This window comes from Galeopterus variegatus, unplaced genomic scaffold, assembly GCF_000696425.1.
Source record: "Galeopterus variegatus unplaced genomic scaffold, G_variegatus-3.0.2 Scaffold7971, whole genome shotgun sequence".
In the NCBI taxonomy this organism is placed as follows: Eukaryota; Metazoa; Chordata; class Mammalia; order Dermoptera; family Cynocephalidae; genus Galeopterus; species Galeopterus variegatus.
Window position 1 is genome coordinate 87,305 of NW_007734082.1, and position 8,364 is coordinate 95,668.

Sequence of the window (8,364 nt, forward strand, 5' to 3'; positions counted from 1 at the left end):
ATCGGTAAGCCCTTCCGAGGACCGTGTGGTCCCGTCCACTGTAGCTGGTCCTGACTGTCCCCGGCCAGTGGCAGCCCTTCTGGAGGTGCACAGCCAAGTCAGGCACAAGAATGTTCATGTGGCGCCATTGACAAGAGCCCTGGCAGAATTTGGGTACGTTGTCCCCCTAAAGCCCATGTTGAAGCCTCATCTTCAATGTGGCAGTGTTGGAGCTGTTTGGGTCATACGGCAGACCTCTCATGAATAGATTATGCCCTCCCTGGGGGTGGTGAGTGAGTTCTTGCTCTGTTAGTTCCCACGAGAGCTGGTTGTTTAAAAGACCCTGGCACCTTCTCGCTCTCTCTTGCTTCCTTTCACCATGTGATCTGCTTGCACCCGCCACTGCCTGCCACTTTCCACCATGAGTAGAAGCAGGCTGAGGCCCGTGCCAGATGCAGCTGTCCCTGAATCATGAGCCAAATAAACCTCTTTCCTTTATAAATTACCCAGTCTCAGGCATTCTGTTATAGCAACACAAAAACAGACATATGAGCCCAAAACTGGAAAGCTCCCCAGTGCCCGATAGCTGTAGAAGGGATAGATAAGTGTGGCAAATTCACTCAGTGGGAAGCTAAGCTACAGCCACACATTCTGTTATAGCAACACAAAAACAGACATATGAGCCCAAAACTGGAAAGCTCCCCAGTGCCTGATAGCTGTAGAAGGGATAGATAAGTGTGGCAAATTCACTCAGTGGGAAGCTAAGCTACAGCCACACGCAACAACAGAATGAACCCTACCAACACCTCACTGTGCAAAGGTAATCCGGTGGGAGAGGGCATGTGCCTAATTCTGTACACAGAGGCTGACTGGCCAATGGAATCCAGTGTCAGCAGCCAGAGGGTGGCCACCCTTGGGGAGTGCATGGGTCCTGCCCAGGTGGCAAGGGGTCTAGGCGCTGGCTGTTCAGAAGCGTTCCATTTATGGCACTTCACGGAGCTACCCACGAAGATGTGGGCACTTCAGTAGACAAACACCAGACATCAGTGAAAAGTGCTTAGGAGGAGAGAGGAGGCAAGGGGCGTGGGGGCAGTAAGACGATCGTTCCAGGAATTGTGCCCTAAATCAGGGCACAACGTGGAGGGAAACTGGGGTCAACAGAAGTATTTGGTTTTGCTTATTTTTTTTGAAATAAGGAAATAACACCGAGATTAATAACATCGAGATTATAGGCAAAGGAGAATGATCCAGGAGAGAGGACAAAACCGATCACGTTGGAGAAGCGGGGCCAAGTGCCCGGCCTTAAGCTGCTGAGTGGGGCAGGACTCAGGACAGGAGCCGGGCTGGTCACCTGCTTGGCAGGAGGGACAGCACAGGCCATAGGACCTGAGGCGGGTGGTGGGGGCTGCAGCTGGCCCCTAAATGGGGGTGCAGGGACAGAGGCTCACTCTTGCCTGAGGACACAGAGCCAGGCCCAGCTCCGGTGCTGTCCCCCTGCTTCCAGGCCTGAGTCCCACTCCTGGGACCCCTGTGGGCCCCACGCTTCGACTGAGATCTGCTCCTCACTGTCCGTGCACGACCCAGGGCAAAGCTTAGCATGGACAGGGCCTGGGGGTAGGGGGGCAGCTCTTCCCCCTCACTCTGCACTCTCCAGGTGACACCGGCTGCCCACCTGTCCTCCCACCCCCAGTCTCCATTTCCCAGGCCTGGGTCAGACACACCCTCTGCTGAGGTCCAGAAGGAGGAGGGGGCTGAGCGAGGGCTGTGGGGGCTTTCACAGAGTTTTTACTTGGCCAGACTTCAGTCAGGCTCCTCCTAGGCCTGCTGGTGCACTTGCTTGTAAGATCCAGTTTTAGCTACCCCTGTGTAACCAGTAACCCCCACCCTCGGTATCTGATCACCCTCCATATCTAATCCGGTTCCTCCTTCTACGCCAGCCCCCAGGTGCCTGCTCACCCTGGCCTGTCTGCAGCAAGAATCCTGTTGGGTCAGTTTAGCCAGAATCCCCCTCACCCCTGACGTTTCCGCTTAGTTATTTTCCATCCATGGACCCTGCTCCTTGGCTATAAGTCCCCACTTTCCTGCACTGTATTTGGTGTTAAGCCCATCTCTCAGCCCCGCTGCAGGACCCCGTGCAGTGATCCTGAATAAGGCCTTTCTAACCCGCTTTAACAAACATCACTGAATAATTTTTTTTTAACAGGGCATCAGGGCAGGGTGAGACCCCAGCCTCAACTGGCTGGCTAGTCTCTCCCCAGAGGCTGAGGGAGACCCCGGGTCCTCCCCTGGCAGCAGCCTCCAAGCCTTGCTGTCCTCACCTGGAGCCTCTGAGGCCGCCCTCCGTTGGTCCCAAGGGCAATGCCCCCAGAAGCTCTGCGGAGTCTCTGCTCCCCTGTACTCAAGCTCCAGACTGCAGGCTGGCTTCCTGCTGTCGTGGAACTGAAGGGGAGGGACCCCAGGGCATGCCTGGGGTGGGGCGGCTGCTCCAGGTGCTGGGTGCTGATCAGGGAAGTGGTTTCTTCCCAAGGCCCCCATGAGGTGCTGGGGGGAGCAGCTGAGGTGCTGAGTCACCCCAGCTCTGGGCTCTGCTCCCTGCCCCTCCCTCTTTTAGGCCTGAGTCACTCTGGCCTAAGGCGGGGGGTGTAGCCCCCTGCAGCCCCAGCCGCAGGACAGTGTATTAGTTCTGCACGAGCAGGCAATGGAGGGCATCAGCTTTGCGTCAGCTGACCTTGGACCCACTGAAGCTATGGGGGAGGGTGGGGCTGAGTGGCTGGCACAGTTAGGGCAGGGGGAGGGCATGCCCAGGCGCAGGTGGGGGGTGCGGGGAGGGCGTGCCCAGGCGCAGGTGGGGGCTGCTGTGCTGGACAGGCCTGTGGTGGTGGCCGGGCTGGGTGTGTGGGGAGGAGGGCCAGGTGCAGGCTTCCAGGAGGGAGGTGGCTGACAGGACAGAGGACAGAAGAGTGATGGGGCCTGAACACAGAGTGGGCACTCCCCTACAGTGTGACCAATGGCCCTGGGGTTCTCCTGGTGGGCGGGGATAATCCTGCACTTAGAGTGTGGCATTAAGCATGGGACAAAGGGCAGACAAAGGGCAGACAATGGGTCAAGGAAGAGGAAGATGAGGGTGGTGAGGAAGGGGGGACGGGGCCACCGGGGCTGAGTAGGAGGGACAGGGCCATGGGGGCTGAGTTGGTGGGATGGGGCCATCAGGTTCTTTGGAGGAGATGGGGCCTCTGGGGTGGTGGGAAGGGTGGGTTAGTTTAGCTGTGACAGTCCTGGTGGTTGGTGTTCTGCCCTGAGCTCAGCCAAGCTGGCTGGCCTAGGTTGCTTGTTTTTGGTCTCGGGTTTGTGAGTGTCGGGAACAATTGAGCAATGCCTGTGGCTCGGAGACCACCCAAGTGTCTGCAGCACAAAGGCACAGCTCGTGCCTTGCTGGAGGCCTCGGGCGCTGCCTGCACATCTGTGTTCACCTCCACCCGCACCACCACCAGTGACCACCCAGCAGGTGCTGCAGCTACACACTGGGCCGGCTACTCTTACGGGACCCTGATGTCCCCACCAAGAAGGGGACTCAGGCCATCTGCCTCCCCACCCCCTTAGGCACCATGAAAGGTCTTTGTGGCAGAGTGACAGGCTGCTCCATATTCCTGTGCCTGCCCTGTGAGGTGGTGAGGTCGTGAGGTTGGTAGGTCTGGGCTGCCTCGACCCTGTCATGACCTCATTGTTGTGGGTGCACAGGGAGAAGGGAGTGGGTCCTCGTGGAGCCCAGGCATGGGCTCACCCTCCAGTCCCGGGAGAACTTGTCCTGCCATAGCCGGATCTGGTCCCACTCCAGGAAGAGACCTTATTGCCCTTCCTGTAACCCTCTCCACCCTCCTCCCACGGCCAGAGGCCTGCTCCCTAGAGTGGGCCGGTGGAGGGGGTCAATACCTGGCCACTATCGGGGATGCCAACCTCTCTGCGGTACCCTGCCCCTCCAGCCAACAGGACAGCCTGTAACCCTCTCCACCCTCCTCCCACGGCCAGAGGCCTGCTCCCTAGAGTGGGCCGGTGGTGGTGGTCAATACCTGGCCACTATCGGGGATGCCAACCTCTCTGCGGTACCCTGCCCCTCCAGCCAACAGGACAACCCTTCCTGTAACCCTCTCCACCCTCCTCCCACGGCCAGAGGCCTGCTCCCTAGAGTGGGCCGGTGGTGGTGGTCAATACCTGGCCACTATCGGGGATGCCAACCTCTCTGCGGTACCCTGCCCCTCCAGCCAACAGGACAAACGGGTCTGGGGCCACAATACCCCCTCTCTTTGAAGCAGTGACTCAGAAGGGCAGGGAGAGGTGGGCGTGGGCAGGTGGACTCTCTGTCCCATGAACAATACCCTGATTCTTCCAGTTGGGGTGTGGGTGGTGGGGGGACTGTCCAGGGCGACTGTGTGCAGCCAGTCTGTAAGCTGGGGTGGGGGCAGGGCAAAGCAGAGGCAGGCCCGGCCCTGCCCAGAGCCAAATCCTAGGGCCTCTGGTTCCAACTCTGGAGGGACCCCGGGCTGCTCAGTGGGAGTTGTGGGTGCAGTGACCCAGGATGATCCCCGAGGCTTTCCCACTTCACTGCTGGCAGGAAAGACGGCTCTGGAGACAGACTTCCCCCTGCTGTGTGACTTTGGCAGGTCACTCCGCCTCTCTAAGCCTTGTCTCTTCTCTGTACGGTGGGTTCATGCCATTGGTTCTTGGGTGCAGAGAGGGAGCGTGGTAGGAGGTGCTCAGCGGGTAACCCACGCCTTTCTCTGTTCCTTCTGGGCTGCTTGGCTGCTGGCAAGAAGCCGTGTGCTCTGTGTGCTCTCGGGTCACAGACTAGGCTAGGCTCGGGGGTACCACGGGGGACCAGGGAAGACGGCTGCGGGAGGAGGCCAGCCAGCGGGTGGGGGGAGATGGAGGCCCTGGAGGGAAGGGCACCTGGGCAGGGCCCCCAGGGTGAGCAGGGGCAGGTGCATTCTGCACACAGCTCCCACTGGCTTGGCTAGAACTGAGGTGCCCAGGTGGAGCTGGGGCTGTGGATCTGGGGCTGGACAGGCAGGTTGAGGGAGACCGTGACAGCCTCCAATGCCACGGTCAGGGGTTCTGAGCAGGTTTTATAGGTGAGTGGGTCGGGTCTCTGGTAGTGTTAGTTAGAGGCCTCCCCCTCTCAGTCTCACCTGGGATGCTCTATAGCTCCTCATTGCCTTGTCCCCCAAAGTTTCCAGGGACAGTGCCCTGTAGGTACTTTTCACAGCAGAACTGGAGGCAGGCAATGCTTAATGGCAGGAGGGTGCAGCTGAGCTGGGGGAGGAAGGGGGCTGTCTGGGCCCCATGGGGTCCCCCTGCTCCTCCCCCTCGCAGGCTGGGCCCTGGGGGGCCTCCCGAGGACCTGGTGCCGGACAGGAGGCAGCCTCTGCGCCTGGCTCTACACCATGTCCCCAAAGTCTCCATGGAGGCTGCCCAGTAGGGTCCTGCACCCAGGGATGGAGCGGCCTGCAGCAGGGCGGGGCCTCTCGCTTCACCACCTGGTGCCTGTTCACTTCACAAGGGTTGGCGTCATACCTCCTGCGGCTGGGGCACCTGATTTGGGTCCTGGGGACATGGAGAGGAACACAATAGACAAGCATCCCTATCCTCCAGGGGCAGCGCAAGAGACGAATGCAGTCAGAAGGTGAATGCAACCTCAACCACAGTGGGGAGTGGGGGTGCTGGGGCACATGGTGGGGAGTGGGGAGGTCAGGGGAGCCCTCCTGAGAGGCGCGAGAGGGCAAGGACGTGGACCCAGGGAGGAAGCTGCCTTCTGACCCCGGGGATGAGCGTCCAGGGCCAGGGACAGGAAGTGGGAAGACCCTAAAGTGACAGAGGAGGGGGCAGAGGAGGAAGGGGCCGGAACCCTGGGGGCTCCACCCTGAGTGTCAAAGTGGGGCCTTTGCAGGGCTGAGGGTGGAGGAGGGATGGGACCCCTCTCAGCAGGGTTGTCAGGGCAACTCAAGCCTGGTGAGAAGGTGAGAAGGTCACGTGGGAGGTGGAAGACCAGGCAGGGAGGCAGTAGGGGGTGCCCTGGAGGGAGGGGCGGCAGGATTTGCTGGTGGCCTGGATGGGTGGGGGGTGGGGGCCAGGATGCTTCCAGAAGTGGGGGGCATAGGAGGAGCACGTCTGAGGAGTAAGATCAGAACCCGTTGGGTTAGAGGTGCAGCTAGACCCCCCGCAGAAGGCCAATGAGCAGCTAGACACAGGGTCTGGGGGTCCAAGGAGACCCCTAGGCTGGGGTGTGCACTTGGGACCCATCAGCTCCAGTGGCTTCCCAGCCATGAGGCACGGTTGGGGCAGACACAGAGAGGGCCAAGGATGAGCCGGGAGAGGGGACTGGGGCTGGGAGCTGCTGCTGGACACAGCCTCACACAGCCCTTGGGGGCCCCGCCAAGAGCAGCGGAGGTGCAGAAGAGCAGGTGCATGTGGTTGGCCCTCGGGGAGCATGGCTGGGGTACAACAGCAGTGGGATGGCAGCAAAGGCATGCTGGACGCTGCGAGAGGATCATACCTAGAGGGACAGCAGCAGTGCTGATGAGAGAATGGCAGCTGTGGCACAGGGGGAATCCCCAGGCAGCCGGTGGGGACACAGGGGTGGAGAGAGGCGGACAGACGCCAGGCCTGACCCCAGGAACTCTGATATGTGGGAGAGACCCAGGGGTAATGGAAAGGCCACTCTGTTCCTGGGTGTCCTGCACCGGGTGACCGCTGAGGCCCCAGGACCTGCTGACCTCTGAGCACATGATGGGAGGCCCTTCCTGCCGTCTGCAGGCCGGCCAGAGATTTCCTTCCCTTTCTGGAGGCAGCTCCTGCTGTCACTGAAGCAGGAGCTGTCATGTCGAGGCCCCAGGACCTGCTGACCTCTGAGCACATGATGGGAGGCCCTTCCTGCCGTCTGCAGGGCGGCCAGAGATTTCCTTCCCTTTCTGGAGGCAGCTCCTGCTGTCACTGAAGCAGGAGCTGTCATGTGAGCTGGCCTTGGCATCCAGGCCACCAGGATCCCCACCATGCACTGTCCCCAGCTCTCAGCCCCCGCAGCCCCATCCTCAGTGAGGCAGCCCCTCTCCCTGGCCACAGCCGCCCAGCCTGCACATGCAGGCCTGTGCCTCTCAGCCAGACGGAGGCTCTTCAAGGCCCATGAGAAGTGGCCCGGTCCCATCTGTCCTGCTGCCTGGACTCTGTCCACGGATTTTGCCCACACAGGTGGCACGCTCCTGCGTCCTGACACCTGCTGAGGCCAGCGTGGAACTCCCATACTGGGGCACAGACAACACGGGGGAGCCCTGACATGGAGTGTTTCATCCCTGGGAGCTGTTGTCTCCTGCAGGGGGGCTGCACACACCCAAATGGGGACTCCACAGAGAGCAAGGGAGGCCTGGGGCTGGGAGGGTAACTTCGCAGAGCTGGAGGGCCTTCCCCGGCCGCAGCCGCCCACCCTGCACATGCAGGCCTGTGCCTCTCAGCCAGACGGAGGCTCTTCAAGGCCCATGAGAAGTGGCCCGGTCCCATCTGTCCTGCTGCCTGGACTCTGTCCACGGATTTTGCCCACACAGGTGGCACGCTCCTGCGTCCTGACACCTGCTGAGGCCAGCGTGGAACTCCCATACTGGGGCGCAGACAACACGGGGGAGCCCTGACATGGAGTGTTTCATCCCTGGGAGCTGTTGTCTCCTGCAGGGGGGCTGCACACATCCAAATGGGGACTCCACAGAGAGCAAGGGAGGCCTGGGGCTGGGAGGGTAACTTTGCAGAGCTGGAGGGCCGGTCTGGACCGGGGTGAGATCAGAAGGGGGTCCCGGCAGCCAGGCAGGGAGGAGACGTGGGGAGGGGCAGTGGTCCCAGCAAGTCACCTGTAGGTGGCCACCAGCTCCACCTTCGCACCAAGCCTTTCACACCCGCCATCCTATCTCATCCCACCGGTCCCTGGGCGGAGTGGGGCCCCATTGCCATGTCCCAGATGAGGAGACGCGGACCCCACAGGAAGAAGATGCTTAAGTGCACGTGCAGCATCTCCTGATCCTGCTTTCTTGCCACATCTGCAGTTTCACAGAAGTCACCACCCTGCCAGGGTGATGGTCAGGGTACCCCTTGCTGCATCTAAGGGGAAAAAGTCCCCCTCCTCTGTGCCTGGACAGAGTTCCCGGTGGGCAGAGGGTCCGGGTGCCCACTTCCAGCACCCCCATGGGAAGGATGTCCTTCCAGCCAGCACCACCTAACAGGGGGCCACACCCAGGCCAGATCCTGGGCTGCAAGGACACCAGCCCCCCATGGAGGGCTCAGCCACACATGCTGCCTGCCCCGAAGCCCGCTGAGGACAGGGGTTCCCTCTGGACCTGTGCGGGCCTGGCC